The sequence below is a fragment of the Culex pipiens genome, chromosome 3 (assembly GCF_016801865.2).
Source record: "Culex pipiens pallens isolate TS chromosome 3, TS_CPP_V2, whole genome shotgun sequence".
Classification (NCBI taxonomy): domain Eukaryota; kingdom Metazoa; phylum Arthropoda; class Insecta; order Diptera; family Culicidae; genus Culex; species Culex pipiens.
In genome coordinates this window covers 56,323,446-56,343,106 of record NC_068939.1, presented here as the reverse complement: position 1 = coordinate 56,343,106, position 19,661 = coordinate 56,323,446, and the positions used below count along the sequence as shown (strand labels likewise).

At 37.8% G+C, this 19,661-nt stretch overlaps 1 protein-coding gene across 24 annotated transcripts in view; it reads right to left on the bottom strand.

Moving 5' to 3' along the window:
* LOC120428611 (potassium voltage-gated channel subfamily KQT member 1) overlaps positions 1-19,661 on the bottom strand; it is a 404,586-nt gene that overhangs the window by 53,102 nt on the left and 331,823 nt on the right. The gene's annotated exons all lie outside the window — the stretch shown is intronic.

Genomic DNA, 19,661 nt, shown 5'->3' with positions numbered 1-19,661 from the left:
TAATACATTTGAGTATTGAGTTATATTTAAAAAATAACTTTTCGGAATTTTTTAGATTAGCACCATGTTATGGCATTCCATCATTCTTTACATATGTGAAGTAAATCGAGCATTTATGACTTTAATATTTAGATTTTAGCTTATTACATTTAAACAATTTTAAGTTTGCAATATATATATATATGGGTCATTCCAGGTCAACTGAGTACACTTTTGGACTCAACCTTCACCGATTTGGACCAAACTTGGAGGGAACGTTCATCTATTGATAGTTAACAGAAATCCCAAGTTTGGTGCTGATTGGAGCATCCCTCTATTTTTTGCACCGCCCTCTTTTTTGACGGTTTTCTAAATTCGTTTTTCTTTTGATCATAACTTTGCAACTATTTGAGCAAAATACTTTGTACAGGTTGCATTTTATAGAAAATTGTCCAAGAAATTCTATAAAAATAAAATTTTAACCCTTAAATGTCCACTAATATTATATTTTAACGTTTTAAGTATTAAAATTCAGTTGTGACCAATTCCTTATACTTCATTTTGTTTTATTTTATCACCATCGTGTTCCCCGGACAATTTTACATAATAATCCATGTAGACCTCAAACTAAAATGAACTATTGGTAACATATAGCGATTTAGCAAATCCGAAATAAGTTTCTCACATATAAAAACCGAACTATGCGGGATTCATCCCTTTTTGTTGAAAAGTACACCATGTACTTCCGAGTGCTGCGTAAAATCAAACTTTTTTCAGTAAAATCGCTGTATCTTGCCAATAGTTCATTTTAGTTTGAGGTCTACATTGATTATTATGTAAAATTGTCCGGGGATCACGATGGTGATAAAAAAAAACAAACTAAAGTATAAGGAATTGGTCAAAACTGAATTTTAATTACTTAAAACGTTAAAATATAATATTAGTGGGCATTTAAGGGTTAAAATTTTATTTTTATAGAATTTCTTGGACAATTTTCTATAAAATGCATTCTGTAGAAAGTCTTTCGCTTAAGTATTTGCAATGTTATGATCAAAAGAAAAAAAAGGATTTTTAGAAAATCGTCAAAAAAGAGGGCGGTGCCAAAAATAGAGGGATGGTCCAATCAGCACCAACCTGGGATTTCTGTTCACTATCGATAGATGAATGTTCTTTCCACGTTTGGTCCAAATCAGTGAAGGTCGAGTCTAAAAGTGTACTCAGTTGATCTGGAATGACCCATATTTTATTCAAAACATATTTTTAAAAGCCATCGGAGATGTTTTCATTTATCGTCATTGCTTTATAAATTACTCACATCAAATCAAGGAACATCGATCAGTTAACTTAAACAAATATTTTCCACTCCATTGACCTAATTTATCGGAATGGCTTCCTCCGGAAGTCAAATATTCCGGACCACACGTAAACACGTCACATTCGATTGAACCAACTGAAAGAAAGCCCTTCCTTCCAGTTTAGATTTGACTTTCATCTTAGCAGGTAACGCAAACATCTCTGCTTCCCCCGTCCACCGGATGTTGGGAACCAAACAGGATATTTGTGGAACCGGAACCCAGCTCTTTATTTACATTCCAAGTTATACTTGTGTGTGTACACCTGCTGGTGGGGTGTGGGTGGTACGTATGGAATTGGATAAATGACAGCGGTATGATAAATTTCTAGATGCTAATATTTGCCTGCTGTTTGGTTTATGGCACTGTGATAAATGTGTTGAATTTTGTTTGAGGTTTGAATATTTGTTAGAACACTCATCAGCACGGATCGGAAACAAAATACCAATAGAAGAGCAATAGATTTTTGGAGTTTAGATGGCCACTTCAAGCACAACTTTTGCCCACTGTTGAGCTGCAATCATTTTTCATTCGGTCACTTTTTGTCGGGGTCATTGCGAGGGTGGGACCCGCTTAAGGCAATGGCTACCACCAACCCAGGTAAGAAGGGTGGAAAAAAGGTGCTGCAGTATGGCCAGCAATGGTTATTTATCACTTTCCGTGAAAGGGGTAAATAAACTACACGTTCTGCGCTGCACCAGATAAGACTGCAAACCGGTGTCGACTTTGACCCTGCGCTGAGTGAAGGGTTGAAAAAGGATTAATTACTGCAGGACAACCGTTCCGCATAGAGGGCGTCTTCGTGGGACCTCCGTTGAGTGAATTTAACTGATCAGTACAGTTGTATGGTGATAAAGAGAATCTCACTTGGTTTGCTGCAAAGTGGTCTGCATTTTTAATGATGTTTAAGGGACAACCCGGGAATATTTAATTATGCTGTGCATTTCCAAAGAGAGTGTTCAGGGTGTGTGTGTGTTTGCGTTGGTGTGACTGTCACATGTGTTACATTGCACACACTTGGGAGGGGCCATATATGCGAAGCACGTTGATTACTTTTCCAGACGACGTCGTCGACGTCCATGGGGTTGGAGGGATGCAGTGGAGCAAGTTGCACGCCAGTGGACAATAAATTAATTACTGTAAAACTACCATCGCGCAGGGCACTTTGTCTAGCAGTGTTGCCATGCGATCACCTAAGAGTGAGCTGCAACAGCAGCACTTTTCGGGGGTGGGAGGGACTTCGGCCGGGGCAGGTAATCTAATCTGGTTTGATCAAAATACAGGTGGAGGAGGCACTTTGTGACGACGTTGTGATCCCCGAGGGCAGTGTATTATATAGTTGTACACAGTTCCCGATTTTCAAAGACGTGAAAAACTATCAGGTGTGGGTGTGTTTGTGCGCGAATAGTTACGTTTTGTGGGGGTGAATATTTCCAGATATAATCACATTTGTTTATTTACTCTTATGTGTAGTTATTAAAAAAAACCAAAAAGTAATGAAACTTGGGAAATTATGAAATCAGAGGAGAAGAGAAACAGTCGAGAAAGATAGTTGTGGGACCGCAATAGGTAGGATTTGGTGTAGCTCTGAAGCGATGGGACCCTAACTAACAGGCAAGTAAGATGTGGGAGAAGATTCCAACAACCAAGGACAGAAGGGAGGAAACTTGTTTACGACATCGACATTCCAACGCTAAGAGGAACGAACGAAAGAGAGTCTCAACGGAGTCACAGATGCAATGAGAGTTTGGTGTTATTAGTTTGCAACAAATTCATTTCTAATTCAACTTATGGAAAACTCATGCTTAGGGTTAGGCTCTCTATAAATTAGAGATGAAATGTTGGCATATGTATGTTTTCACGAGATGTAATTTTAAAGATTTATTCGTAGGCTTAGTTCAACTAAAATGCTTTTTTAAAATATTAACCAAGTTGAGAAATTCTGGAATTCTTGTTAAAAGATCCACAAGATAATTCTGAAATTTTTGCTGTTTATTGAATAAAAGTGACTTTAACCAAGAGGCGGTCATTCGTCATTAAAATTTAGAAATATTTTGGAATTTGTCAACACTGCAGGGCTTTTCCATTGTAGTCTGTATTCTCGGACTGCCAAAAAGTTTCTCATGCGTTATTCATTTAGTACTTTATATGACTGAACAATTCTCTGAAATTTCGTTCATTCGATTTTTTATGAATTTTTTAATCCAGCTGAAATTTTTTTGGTGCCTTCGGTATGCTTGAAGAAGCCATTTTGCATCATTAGTTTGTTCATATAATTTTCCATAAAATCCATCAGCAACGTATGGTCCGAGTTACAATTTTCGATCTTTTCCAAAACAAAATTTTTAAAAAATTTAAATCAATACTAACATTTCAAAAGGGCGTAATATTGAATGTTTGGCCCTTATCCATACCTACAACTTTGCCGAAGACACCAAATCGATCAAAAAATTCCTTCAAAAGATACATGAAAAATTATATGAAGGATAAGGATAAGGTGGGAATCGAACCCGCGCCCCATAGCAACTCAGTAATCGGCAGCCGAAGCCGCCAACCACCGCGCCACCAGGCCCTCCAAAAAAAGTTTCAGCCGGATTAAAAAATACACAAAATAAAAAAAACACCGATTTCGTAGAGAGCTGCTCATCTGCCAAATCATTTTTAATACAAAGAGTCTGTTTCAAATCATTGTAGTAGAGAAATAATATGAATCTGTTTTAACCTGATTTTTAATCATAATTACGTGAAGCTTTTCTTTATTTAAATATTGTAATTTAATTTTTTAATTTATTTTAATCAAAACTTTAAAAAAATATATGCACTTACGTTTTTATGGATACTTGTTAGTACAAACACTTAGTTTTTTTCTGAGAAATTTGAAATATTTGTTTATTACTTTCAAAGAAATTGTCAAAACTGCTTTATTTAATGCATAGAACTTTCGCTAAAAAACCAAAGGTTGCTAAAGATTGATGTTGTAAACAGTTTGAAAAATTTCACTTACGTTGAAATTTTGTGGAAAACATTCAGCGTAAACTCTCATAGCATCGGCGACTCGTGACTCAACCAAGAATGAATTATCAAGATCGAAGAGAAACTAAAGTAAAAACAGAACAAAACTATAAAAGTTGTTTGTATCAAGTAGAACACACGATTGCAGAGTTGTAAAAAAGTTGGTGTTGAGTTGAGAAACTCTTCTCTAGGGTGCCAATTGTTGCTGATTGGTGTTAAAAGATGTGGTTCGTGAAGGTTTTGCTTCTGTAGAAATTACACTGCGTTTACGGTGAAATCTTTCAAGTGTTGCTGTGTAAAACGATATCTAGAACTCGTTTGAAAAAAATGTAATTTAATATACTGAGATAAAAAAACTCTGTGGCGTGGGAAAATTGAGAAAAACAATCGTTTCTGTGAAAATGTCTCGATAGTTGTTTGCATTCCGGTTTCTAGTGGCTCTCGGAGCTTGACACGACTAGTTAATAGAAAGTGAATAAAAACAAAGTAATAACACCAACAACATCGATAGCTGAAGAGGAAGAAACGAGGAATGGCTGCTAGTAGCAGAAGTAGTAGAAAACAAAACTAAACAAATAAAAAATCGCAGAGAAGAAAAATCAGTTTGTCCAGGGTCAAGATCGTGGAACAAGTGGCGGCAAATGCTCTGTATTCTTGCACTTGAACGTTACTGGAGGAGACAAAAATTCAACCGAATAGAAAACCCGGCAAGGACTAAACAAACGTCTCCGAAAGTGGGTCCTCGAGTTAAACAAACGAGAAAGGACTTCGTTGGGGGAGTTGGACGAAATTGCGTGGAAATATAAGAAGGGAAAATTAAACAACACTAATAAATTGAGAAAATAAGTGCAGAAAGAAAATCGTCTATAAATAAGAACAAATTGGAGCTTTTGTCCGGCCCCTGAGGGACGGGGGAGGTGTGGGTGGTTTGGGCACTTGGTGAACGTTGGCACGCCGGACTTACAGCGGAAATAGACGCACACAAACAAAGAACGGTGCTTCAAACAAAGTTATTTTTCAAATCAACTAAAGAAAATAGAATGGCATTGAAAAACCAATTTATAGAAGAGACATGAATTTTATCTTTTATCGAAAAATATCGCAATTCAGAACACCGCGAGTAACAATGAAAAATAGAGGGATAGAAGTAGTGTGGGCGGGCGAAGAAAGCACGACTCAACTCCTGAACGTCCACAATTCGGAGAAGAAAAGTTTTGCGCCTTCACTGGAAATGGCCTCACACTTTGGATTGTAGAACCAACTGGTGGCAAAGAAACTTGGACGGCGGCGGTGGTGGCGCTGGCATTCGGAAAGGTTAAGTTCGTAAGCCTATTTCCAAGGGTCATTATGCAGGAGACTCCGAAATCGGAGCAAGAGGTCAGCTGGAGTGGGGGGGAAAGTTTCCTCGAATGAATTGAAATGGGGCTCGGAAAACTTATTTATAACTGTACTGCTGCTGCCCTCCTATTATGGAAAGTGGTGGCGCTGCGAAATGATGACGGTTTGCCGGATTGTGGTGCATATTTTGGGGGGAATTGGGTTGCCATTTTGAGGAATTGAATTCAAGTTTTTCTGGATGGGGTCAACTTTAAAGCATTCGTTACTTATTAGTTCAACCAACCCTTTCAAAAATTCGAAGCCTATACCAGAGCTTGCGGAAACTATTCGACGCAGATCAAGTCCGGATTGCGGTCAACTGAGCGGAACCGCAATTTTTCCCGAGAAGATTCTAAACTCACTGACCGTGGATGATGCGGGTGAAGTTTGCGGTTGTGTCTTTATTAACCCCTCACAAAAACGGCATTGTGATATGTGGTCGTGCAACGCCACGTTTTGACACGTGACACGCTAGCTCTTGCGGTTCATAAACGGTACGTGTCTCAATATCGCCAAGTTTAATTACGACCAGTATAATGACGTCGATGTGCGGTTTCCGGTCGATTTATTACGGAATTTTATACCGCGCGCGTGACCGAATGCTGACTGGCGAAGCTTTTGCACAGATATACTCTTCTATCAGCGAGAAGGTTTAACGAGGCCCGAATCTCCATTAAAGTCGCATTTCCATGTTTATGCCCATCAATTTGTAGACGAACGAGCGAGCGAGGGGGTGGTTTTCCTTGTCCAGAATGAAGTCGTGTAAAACATCACTGTGTTAAAACATTTATATCCCTCGCGGGATTCACCATCCCTTTTGGATGGAATAATGTTGTGCCGCTGTTTGGCTAGATTTAGCGGTAAAGCTTGAATGCGTTGGATGTTTAACATCCATAGTAAAATATGGAAAATATTTATACTTTAATTAGACCTTGGGATAAAAATTCTATAACAAAAGTCTATATTAACACATTGATGTGTTGTTGTTCTGGTTCACTACTGTTGTCATTATTTTCGTATTGTAGGTTTGTCTCCTTTAAACTTTAAAGTTCAAATCATTTAACACATTTTTTTGCTTAAATTTTTTATATGTTTACATTTATCGATTGATTCTTTTCTTGCAATAAGGCCGATGCAAATATTTAAAAAAGTTATTTTTTAATAAAAATTTAAATAACAAGCCATGGTCTTAAAATTTGAATGAAAACAAGTGTTTTCAAATGCATTTTACACTAGTTCAGTTGTTTTGCAATCATTAGTTTAAAAAAATGACGAAAAAAAATTTTAGCGAAAAATTTTTTTTTGCGGTGCTGTACATCGAAATTTTTTAAAAATTCAAATGATTTTTAAAGTACAAAAATCTTGCTTAAAATAATTTTAAACGCATAGAAATGCATTTTAAATTGATTTCAGCGGATTGCACTTGCATTTCCATTCAAAAAAAAAAATGGTAATTTTCGTCGATTTTTGCAAAAACCACATTTATCATAAAATCATAACTCCGCGTCATTTCAACCGATTTTAGATGTCTTAAACGCAAATGAAAGGTGATGTTATAGGCTTTTCAGGAAAAATAGTTTAAAGTTTCTAAAAACTACACAGCAAAAATAATCATGGTAATATTACATCTGGTAAGGGGTACATCTTTTATGTAAGAAAAAAATTTTAATTTTACCTCCAAATTGTGTAATTTTACTTCTTTTCTGGTATAATGTCACTTTTGCAATATTCAACCTTCCAAAATTAAACCTTAAAAATATTTCACATTTTTTTACTGTGTAGCCTGACATTAGAAAAGGTCATATAAAAACTTAAGATGCTGTTTTGAAGGTCTCCTCGGGAAAATTTTACATAATATATCAAAAATGGCGAAAAAAAATCTATTATTACTATTATTGAAACATATTTGTTCAAGATTCTAGAATACTTTTTGTCTAAATATTTCGGAAACGTTGCTTGAAATTTAAAATATAGCCATTTAGTATTTTTACCATTTTCTGGCTGCCGTCTCTGGACTCAACCAAAGCCGTTGAACAAAAACTATGTTCCTAAAAGAAATTTGCAATTTGCATGGAGAAAAATCATTGTGTATCTGTAGCAGGGATACCACATGTTTTTTTTTAAATGTCTGTAAAAAAATCTGTGTATGTCTGTGCATTTGTCTAAAATCAAATATATAAATTTTACAGTCATGGAAATCCATCAGAAATTGCGTTTTTTGCATTTGAACTAACGAAATATTTTGTTTGATATTTCTACAAGATATCAATTCAATGGAGATTTTTGAAAGTCTGTGTACCTCAAACAATGTCTAGCAAGCTCAAATGTCTGTGAAACACAAACAAATCTGTACATATGGCATCCTTGATCTGTAGTACTCAACAAAATAATGGCATGTAGTCTCAAACAGCGTATTTTTTTGTGAAATGTTTCAAGGATTTGCATTGATTAAATTTTGAACTCTGAGTTTTAAATCATCATGAGGCAACAGATTTTTTTTTATTATGATTTCTTGAAGGCACCGTTAATAAAAGTCACATTTTTCCAGCAGCGTGACCAGGCTCAGGAAATATTTTGACTAAGGTGTTTGTGCATTATTCAGACAAAAAATGCTAAGAATATCTTCATGATCTCCCTATCGGGTGAGCTGCCAGTGCAAATTTGATTGACTCCGTGAGTGACGTGAACGAGTTACTTTAAATTGCTCGGATTTTCCACGAAATCGGGAATCGTGTCGTGTTGAGTGACTAGTAGTGATTGACACGTTGAGTGAGCACGGTTCCGGTTAGGATTGATGCTGATAAAGATGACATTTTCGAATTTGATGATATGGTGTTTTTTCAGCTTTACAGTTTTTTCGGCCAAATTTTCTTGATGAAATAAAAGTAAAATAAAATAAAAATTATGCTAAAAGAAAATTACACCGCTAAAGAAAATTGGGTATGGTAATCGATTTTGTGTTGAAAATGTGTAATTTTACATAAAAAACTGCTGTTATCATCATCAGTTCCTGACGAATTCCATTATTTCAGTAAAATTTCTTAGAAAATAGGTAATATCCAAATCCAATTTTTCAACGTTCCAACAATTGACTTAATAAAGATTGGATTGAATCAAAAGTCCATTGCATTTAACGTCACGATTCGAAATCCGGACCCTTAATAGCATATCGTTTTTGTTATAGCTAGCAAAAAATATGTAATAAGTTGGAAACGTAGAAATATCATCAGGATGTAGTAAAAAGAGTCTGTTTTGCGAGAATTCATGCAAAATATGTCTTTTCCAGCAATTTTTCATCAGAATTTTAAAAATATAATGACTTGTTGTGCTTCGAATCCCAGACACAGATAAAAGCTGATTCGAAATCCGGACACTTTTGCTTCGCATTCCGGACACTCGGGTACTATTGTTAATTTGTTAACCGCGGTGGATTTTCTTGAAATAATTCGAACTGTCAAAAATCCACCAAAGCATCTACAAGTGGATACTTTCCTATCACAGTTTTTTGTGTGCTCAATGTGGTAGATGCTTTGGTGGATTTTTGACTGAAATGTTAGTGAAGAGCATTCTTTAGGTCTCAAATCAGCTGTTAACATCAAAACAATCGATATTTTATATAAAAAAAGTGCAGTGGTAATCCTACAGGCATAACCATCATGACGAAGAACTTCGGATACAAAAGTAAATGACATTTTTAGAGTTTTTAATATTTGCGTTTCTTGGCCACAAAATCAATCAAGAAATAATTATTTCGTAAGATCTATTTATTTTTGCTCAAAGATGGTATTTTGACGTTTGATAACAATTAAAACTTTCAAACGCTTCTTCAGCTAATCGTAATAGCAAAATTTTCGAGCCAGTTTATATGAAATCATTTCATCAATTCTCTGTTAAACTTTCGGCATTGAACAATTTTCAAGAAATATTTTGCAAACAATAAAATTTATTACAAAGAGTCATTCTGAACCATGTGTTAAAGACACAACACACAAACCCTAGAGCTTGATACCCATATTGCCCCAACTCTTATGGTTCCGCAAATGTTCCCTTATTGGAACATCCCCCGGGGCCTCCGGCCACTCCAGGTGGTGGCCATTACTGCCAAAATGTCAAATTTCATGTCCAGTATCAAAATCCCTAAAGTTTGATACCCATATTGCCCCAACTCTTATGGTTCCGCCAAATGTCCCCTTATCGGAACATCCCCGGGGCCTCCGGCCACTCCAGGTGGTTGCCAGTTCCAATAATCAACTCCCGCTCATGCCGGCTGGCATGTCTTGGCGTGTCCATGCCTCCAGGCCATCTGCTCTAGGGTCTCCAAGCCATCTGCTCCAGGGCCTCCAAGCCGTCTGCTACCGGGCCTCCAGGCCATCTGCTCCTGATGTTGACTCGTCGACGTCCAGCAACAGAATGAATTTTCGGAACCGACCGAGCCGCGTTTTGCTAATTTAGATCGGGGACGTATGCCCCGCCTTTTGGCACCCATTCTCCTACATCTCCTTATTCGCTTTTTGCCGCGTCGACGGTCCGAAAATTATGAGGTAGAGTGGGGGTGATTTTAGATACATCAATCTCACGTCTCTCGATTGACTGATTGGGAAACGTTTGTTCAACCAAGCGCTAAGAAGAGGGGAAATTTGCCGAGAGGAATTTTGGATTGCTACCCTGTATAGAGCCCTAAGACGAAGTTCTTCGTCAAAAATTCTGGAATTTAAGGAAATCAAAACCATAAATTTCTTCTTTGGCTTCCCGGTGCTTCGGACGCCTATGAAATATTTCAGTGTAATGTTTAAAATTTTTTGGTAAACTTATAATTTTATTTAATTGTTTTGGCACTAACTACAGCGTTCAAAACACACTTTAAATGCAAGTTGATGTTAGAAATCATCAAATAACACAGTTTTGACATTCATAATGCGAACTGATATCCAAATAATTGATAAAACAAGATAAGAGTTGTATTGTTAATTTGATTCGGTAAACCACGTTGGATTTTCTTAAAATAATTTCAACTGTCAAAAATCCACCAAGGCATTTACCGGTGGATACTTTTCTACCACAGTTTTTGTGTGATCAATGTGGTAGATGCTTTGGTGGATTTTTTACTGTTCGAATTATTTCAAGAAAATCCACCGCGGTTAACCAAAATCAAATTAACAATAAAACTGAGGTGTCTGGGTTTCGAAGCGTCCGGGAATTCGAATCATGACGTTAGCTTCAACTCAAGAAATCCGCATAAAAATCAATGTAACCCTAACTGTAACTATACTCTCAAGTATCAATTTAGGAGCAGAATTCAGCCCAATGGCGCTTTCAGAGCAAAAAACATCCACTCCCCGAAGACCCCTTGAGTAATACTCGCAGCGGGACACGTTTCCTCGACGGGCTCCCTCCCATTAGCATACACGTGGCAGGAAAAGCTTTCCGGTTGTGGCGCCTCTCGACGAGTGCGTCGAGTGCAACCGTTGATGGAGCCATTTTTCGATATGTGAGTGAATTCCCCCGGCTATAAAACGTGAATCTTTTACGAAAACACGCGAATTAGATCGCGAACTGAAAGCATTTTTATGCCTGGAAGGGGGGGTTTTATAGAGTTTATATTTGGGTGTTCGAAATGGTCGATTGATTTTTGGGAATAAGGGTGGAGCTTAGGGTGAATAGAATATAGAAAAAAACGGGTTTGAGAGTACACTTTCAAAAAGTGAAGTAAGCATTTGATTGATGAATTCAATCTTAATTTTGTTTCCAAAATGTTGAGAGTAACTCACGAAGATACACCATAAAAAAGCTTAATAAAATTCAAAACCTCCAACGGCTGGTATTATGGGCTGCTGAAGTAACAAACATCTTCAGCCTGCGCCTACGGAACCTACCAGAGAGCAGACTAACAACATCGTTCCGCCATAAATCACGTTGTAAAGACTCAAAGTTAATGTCTAGTCTATTTTATTAGCATCTTCTATGTGGCGTCTGCCACAAGGTTCAAGTCGAATTTGTGCCAAGATTTGTGCTGCCTCGCGTTTCCAGCAAAATGAAAAATGTCCTCCTTGCGGGCGAGATTAATACCTCTGAAACTCGCATGACTGGGATCTTCTACATAAAATTTCACCATCTTGAGCGAGAGGCTTCAAAATTGAGCCACCAACGTGCACAAATCACATCACATTCCACTCCCCAACCCTCTAAGGTGAAGTCATGTAGGGAAATACATGGAAGAGAAAAAAACGACTTCTAAATTGGACTCATTTTCCACCCCGCGTGGAACCGTTTCCCGTGAAATTAGAGAAGCCACCGGGAAAAGTAGAAAAAAATGTGCGGAAGATAAATTTTCCTCCCAAAAGGTGCGTCGGATCTCTTGATGGTGTCAAGTGCCGGGATTGCTTCAACGAGCATCATCATCATTATCTCGTCCGAAACAGTGTGAGCGCTCACACCTTTTGTCAAGTGATGGATGGAGTTGCTGTGGAGAATGCTTTTTGGCGCTTTATTTCTCTAGGTTAGTGAGAAAACTTGGGGAAATCCGAGGTGTTTGGAAAGCTATGTGAAGTTTATTTTATGATATATGTTTTCATTTTTGCTTTTATCTAATTTAGTTTTAATAAATTTATCATGTATTTTGACCAAATCTTCAAGTATGAGAAGAGGGTGTGATTGTCCTTTGAAATAACTTAAACACACTATCTGATGATAAGAATTTTGATAATATTTAATGTATAAGGTAAAAACAAATTCCAAAGAACCCATCACAACTAATCAAATCATATTCGTAAACCAAAAGAAATTTTCCGCGTACCGCCTCAATCATTTCTGCCGCATGATTGACGAGGAATTTCTCATTACATTCAGCGATACATTCCAGTTCAAGTGGATTTGAGGGGGGGAAACCTTATTGCGATTCTTCCTCGAAATAATGAACCGTACCACCGCACAGTTACAGTTACAATGGCTGCGGCGGCGTTTCAGAAAATGCCAAGGCATTCCGCTGAAATATTCGCTCCTCAAATTAGTATTCATCAAACTGAACACTGTGGGCGATGGAGGTGACAGTGCTGCCAGTTTATTTTTGGAAAAGTAGCAACTTAGACTATGATTTTGTCAAGGAGTTTGTTCAATGTTAAGTCAAAATAATTTCAACTGATGCTCAAATTTAAATTTTTCCAAATACAGGACCTTTACCCTTCGCAGGACAGCTCGTCCCCATTGTTGCTTTCTCGATGGAAGGCAAGGACAACACCACAAGTGAGATGGTGTCAGATGATAAACACTCTCTCTCCGGCTCGTGCCGTACGCCGGCTGAGTCGGTTTCGAGGTTAGGAAGGACAAGCTTAAAAGCACTTCCGGAGGACCCCGGCACGTCACACGTATTTAGTGTCGTGCCACGCGATGCCACGGAGAAGTGGAAACAATTTATCTAAGACGATCCCGCCCAGCAACCATTTTCCGGGAGGTGGTTCGGTGCGTGTGTGTCACAAGGACGAGGACAAGTTTTGACTTCTTTTGTTGTTGCTCCAAGAGAGATGCTTAAAAGCAGACACCGTGCTTAAGTCGAGGGTATCAACTTACCGGCTTTCGGAAGCACACACATTTTCTGCTTTGTGTTCCTTTCAGGTGCGCGAACAAAAAGTTTGGCCACCCGGAAACGAGGTGAGATGGCGTCACATTCAGAGTGAATGAGTTCTTCAGAGAATGGAAGATTTTGATGGAAGTTTCAGCTCTTGACACATGATTCAAGAGCGGTTGATTAACCCTCACGCGGTGGACCCAACTTTCAGAACATTCCGAGCATCAATTTGTCGCTGTAATGGAAACCCAGGGCAGAACCCATCAATATGCAAATCGATCGGCTATAACTCGATGTAAATTACAACGCATTCATCGGGGACACCTGTTGCGGTTCACAGTCCGGCCCATTTTCTGGGTGCTTTAACAAGAAGCAAGGTATGGAGTGGCTATCCAAATCAAATGATGCAAGATCAATCCTATTGAAATGTTTTCAGTTGGAATAAATGTGTGTTATTTACAACTGTTGACGAGAGTTGATGTTGATAGCATTCATTACTTTTATATATTCTGTAGAACTATGGAAGCCATTTGCAGTCCAATTTAATGCAAATAATAACAAAACTTTATGCAGCAATTTCCAAATCCAGGAATCAAATCAATCCCTTTCTGAAAGATATGCCTGACACCTTGTCACGTTGCCGTTGCATTTCCCCCCAAGAATTTCCCAGGAGAGAGGGATCGCCCATCAATCCGTCATAATTCAATCAATTCGCCCAACCACCCCCACACTCGATAAATATTTATAGTAATTGATATCAATAACCGTATATAGTTCTCAACGCGGAAGGCAACTAATCGAATTTCCGCGGTTTCGATTATTTGGAACCATATTCCCGAGCAGGGGTAAATAACTCGGGAATACCAAATTTTGGTATTACTTGGGCAAATAACAGCGACCAAAATGTGCCCTTGGTTGCCCAGTAATAGATGGTAAAATACCATGAAATCATACCAAAGTCTTGTATGTGGAAGGGCACAACAATACCAAACCATGTTATTCCAAGGGTAAAATAATACCTCAAAATAAAACCATTTCAATACCAAGTTGAGGTCTTCTGGATTTTTGAACATTGCTTGAATACCAAAACTTGGTATTGCCATGGTTTTATTTTTAGGTTTTCCCGCGTCCTTGGAAAATCATATTTTGGTATTTCTGTGGTCTTTCACATACATGATTTTGGTATGATTTCATGGTATTTTACCATCTATTACTGGGCAACCAAGAGCACATTATGATCGCTGGTATTTGAACAAGTAATACCAAAATTTGGTATTTTCATACCATTTTTAGTGCAGCAGTTGCAGTTAGTGAAAAAACGGAAATTATTCATATGCAACAGCCAAATCTACTCACCTGATGATTCCATGTTGTTATTAGTGATACTCTTCACCACACCGAATGCATTTGTCATTGATGAACGGCCTGTGCTTGAAGTACTTGAAGCTTCTGAAAAATAACAAGATTGAAAAATAAGTATTATTAAAATGAAACTGAATTGAAATTCACCAAAATTCATTAATCTGTCGATTGACTCGTTTTTCAAAGTATTTGGTTATCCCGACTTAGAGATATTTCAACGTTTTTGAAAAAAATATTAGTGGGTATATCACACTAATTTTTAAAATCATCTTTAACATTTTTGGGTTTCAAGTCATTTTAGCGCAAAATTAATTAACTCGTAAAATTTTTTTAACAAATTTCCCATAGTTTCAGAGAAAATTGATGAAACCTTTCAATATTCAAATAATACCAAAATGTGCCATCCTGACTTAGAAAATTTTCAACAATTTCAAGTCATTTCTGTAGGGGGTATATCAAAAATGTTTAAAATCAAGTTTGAAATTTCCGGTTTTGAATGAAGGCATTCGCTTTGAGACATCATTTTAGCGCAAAATTAATTATTTTGTCAAAATCGGTCAAAATTTTCCCATAGTTTCAGAGGAATTTGATAAAACACTTAAATACCAAAATAATACCAAAATGTGGCATCCTGACTTAGAAATTTTTCCACAATGTCAAGTCATTTCTGTAGGGGGTATATCAAAAATGTTTAAAATCAAGTTCGAAATTTCTGGTTTTGAATGAAAGCATTCGCTTTGAAACATAATTTTAGCGCAAAATTAATTATTTTGTCAAAATTGGTCAAAATTTTCCCATAGTTGCAGAGGAATTTGATAAAATACTGTAATACCAAAAGAATACCAAAATGTGGTGTTCGATCATTTACAAATTCTGCAATTTTGCAAAATCAAAACAATACCTTAAATTGGTATGATACCACATTTTGCTCTTGCATAATCCTTAAGACAAATTTTAAAGGGTCCAGGAATACCAAAATTTGGTATTGATACCAGTGAAAGGTATTATTACGCATTTCCCTTGTTATTTACCCATGCTCGGGTTTATGGATGTTTCGGGCTTCAGCGCGCGCCAATCAAGTTTGTGGGTGTGTGCATCAACCAAATGTATATTTGATGTAATGCGGCAAAACTGTTGCACGTGGGAGGCTGATTTAAGGGAGCTTCAAGTGTTATGCTTACAATCGGTAGTAAAGTTTATGCATTGGGGAATGGATTGTTATTATGCATTGGAAAAGGTTACAAAGAGATCCTTCGAAAGGACTGTTAGTTGTAAGAACTTGATTGTTGACCTTTTTAAGATGATCTTTGTTTAGGAAACGAAATGTTTTTTCCCGAAATAAACAAATATAATTTGATTTTCTAGCATTAAAACTGTCCAAACAAAACGGTTTCTTGTACTTAGACAGCATTTTAATTTATTTTATTGGTTGAAGAAGCTTCTATAAAATTCTGAATTTACTCAACTGTGCTGTCCTAAAAAGCAAACTTTTCAGCTCCGATAACAGTTTCATGGAGTTTATGTCCAAGATTGGGAAACCGTTTCCTCACAGATATCCAAGTGCAAGACCGAAAATCCCATTCTAGCAAATCAACAGTTTGGTTTTACGAGCAGATGCATCGGAAAAGTTCTGCAGATTCTGCAGTTTCGTGTGGTCCCCGAAATTCTACCCATGCTATCAACATAACAGAACCTCATCCAGACTTTCACTTTGCTTCAATTTGTCACCACAGATGTCCCCTTCAGATATATGCGAAACGAAGTTGGGATTCCCAAGAAACGGACAAACGCTCGCTACAAAGCATGTAATTCTCGATGGGATTCCGACAAGCGAAGCAGTCAAAAAGGATTCAACTTCGATAAAGAAAATGAGCGCGAGAAACAGTTCGGAAGGGGGGGCTCGTAAAATTTGCAATTTTGCCAAATTACAGACACTTTTAGAGGGCGGGAGCAAGCCTCATAAAACAAATCGTCTTTATTACTATTGCCTCTCTTTGCCACGCGGCCACAGACTTCGATAACGATGGCTACGCACGCCGTTCGTTTATCTGGAGAATGGATAGGGTAACGTGTCGGATATACATCCAAATAGTAATTTTGCTAACCGTAACTTGTATGAGTTAAGCCAAAATCTACTGACTTCTTACTTGTTATGGAGGTAAACATTCAGGTTATAACTGTAAAGATTGATTAGGAAAAAATATATTACCGAGTTTAGTCAAAACATGGGCCACATACTATTTGTAAGGCTCTGAATACAGCCGTTCCTAGCCACCCCCAAACAAAGAAAGCCAAATCATCGGCCGGGAAAATCCTGTAACTCTAGCTAGAGTTTAGCCATGCAGGAAAAAAAACTTTTGCCTCTAAGCCTAGTCGGACATCCGGTCTAGTCGGTGTACTCTCTTTGTGTTTGTTTTATTTATTTAAGATAGTCCCTTGCCACAGGGAAGTGGAGGATCGGCAGCAGCAGCCACAGTGTTTCCGGTATTAGCGACCCATTTGTTCCCGCTTTAGAGAATGGATTACTTCGAGGGTCGGTCATTACGGAGGATTTAGGGAGGGAAAATCGCCCTGCAAAAGTGTTGTCGTAAACTTTTTCGTGTGTGGTTGAGATCCGATTATGAGTGTTTGAGGGTTAAGCTTTGAGAAATTCATGTTTATTTTCAGCACCAAATTGAAAGTTTAATTTTATTCAGTTTATGGACAACTTTATCACGTAATAACAATTAAATATGCTGCGACTGATATCAAAATGAAATTATATTTCAAACTACATACAATTAAAATGTCTCGTCGATTAAGTAGACTAAAAGAACCGCTCAGAACATGAATAAATAAACAAATTGATGTTTTCATTTGTCCATGCCTAAACACTCGGAAAAGAACACCCCTTAAATGAGGCAACCACTTAATTTGGGGGCCTAACCGCCTTTAGGACCTTTCCCTTATTTGTTTTGTAGTCAGATTTAATCACAGCCAAACACAACACAAATAATGGATTTCCCATTCATGCCAACCCATACACATTGTCGTGATCGTGCTATCTTGTCGTATTTCATTTTTTGAAGATTCAAGAAAACGCGTTTCAATGACATTGAAGAGACAAAAATTAGATCACGAAATGTAAACAATAACAAACACGTTTTGTTCGGATGAAGAAAGTACTAGACTACGAAGAACAAACAAACAAACTTTTGACAGTTTGCATTTGTTTACAAAAACGTCAGCCTGTTTACATTTGGTTTGTTTACGAGTTTGCCACAAACATGTTTGCGAGTTTGGAAAACTGTCAAATACAAAAAGTGCAAGTTTGTTAGTTTGTTTGCCATAATCTAATAGCGCTTTGACCTGCATTATCCTGAAATTCGGTTGAATTTGGATGCCGGAGTCCCTTGTTACAATCAAAAATGTAAACAATAGACGTGCATGCAAGAGTGACAAAACGGCCTCTAACTAAACATCTTTTTGTCAAGTTGTCGTACTTGCATGGTGTGTCAAGATTGCACGATCCGATCGGAACTGCATTTCATATGATGAGTGACAACATTACACTAGGTTTCTACGGTTTTTTGTTGAATATCCCAGGGTTAAAATCGAATTTTGCAGAATTGTGAAGGTCAAACAGTGAAGCACAGCCACCGACACCGACGTAACACTCAAGTAAAAAAGATGACCCTTCTTTGCATCACCCCTCCGGTAAGTCCGGTGAGCTGTCAAACGGTTTTTCGAAAAATGTATTAGCAAGGCAACACTGATTCTATTTTGTTTGTAAACACAAATCAGCTGATTCATTCATAAACTACGTTTTGTTTGCAAACAATGGGTCGAGCAGTGTTGCGAAATATATTTTTATCGGCAAGGGGTGATTCCAAGGAAGTAATTGGGGTGAGTCTTGCTGGGACACATTTCAGCAGATTTTTTACATGGAGTGTTACGTCGGTGTCGGTGGCACAGCTGTGGCAACATACGACAAGATAGCACGATCACGACAACATGAGCTTTGCTCGTGTGTGAGAGAGTGGTTCATTTTGCGTGAGTGTGTGTGTCGAAAGAAGGGGAAAATTCGTAGTATTTTTTTCCCGGAAGGAGCTTACAACCTCCGGTTGCCACTTACGGAAGTCAGTGAGAACAAAAAAAGGAAACTTCTTGATTAAATTAAAGATTAATTTCCGGGAATTCTCTGGAGTGGATGCTCCAGAGAGAAGGGGGTTCAAAGGCAAGTGTTCCGAGTAAACTTTTTCCTGGCTTGGCTTGTAGAGTAAAAGTATAAATTTTCGCTCCGGCAAAAACACCCAGGGAAATCCCATAAACTTGGCGCTTTAGCTTGATTTTAATTTTACCTGGTAAGCTTGTGCAGAAAGTTGGGTCGATGTGCACGAGGTGTAAGACCAAAAAGGTTACAGACTGTCGGTAAAAGGGCTTAACGGGGTAGCTTTTTGCTCATCTCAGACAGATTGAAACAGGCTGACAGATAAGGAAGGAGATTGAGGAGAAGACAAGCAAGGCGCAGTTTGTTTTGACGGTGGAGTCGATGATTGGTTTTGATTCAATAAATTATTGATCCTTTTAATTTATATGTATTCTTCTCGATCATAGGCTTGTAAAATAAACTAAAAAATATTGTTGATAGTTTTATCATTACTTAAAATTTTCAGTATACGCATTCATTTTTACCAAAAACAGCCTTATCAAACCCATCGTGGTAGCTTTCAGCGGACAGCTACAAATGACCGCAAACCGTGCTGGATTGTGAGTAATTACTTTCAGACCAAGGGATGGAAAATGCCGAAGCCCTTTTGCGAAATAGTTGACTTAGCAATGCCACGCTACCGCGAAACACACCACACCAAGGTTCAGACGATGAAGGCCGATTTACAGTGCATCAGTACGTCGCCATAGTGCTTTCTTGTCGCACCTCGATTTTGGTCAACGAAAAAAAAAAAAAAAGAAATGCCAAACTTTTGTAGAAACTACTTTACTTGTTTGCATTGAGTATGCGAGTAATAAGCCGCTTGTTT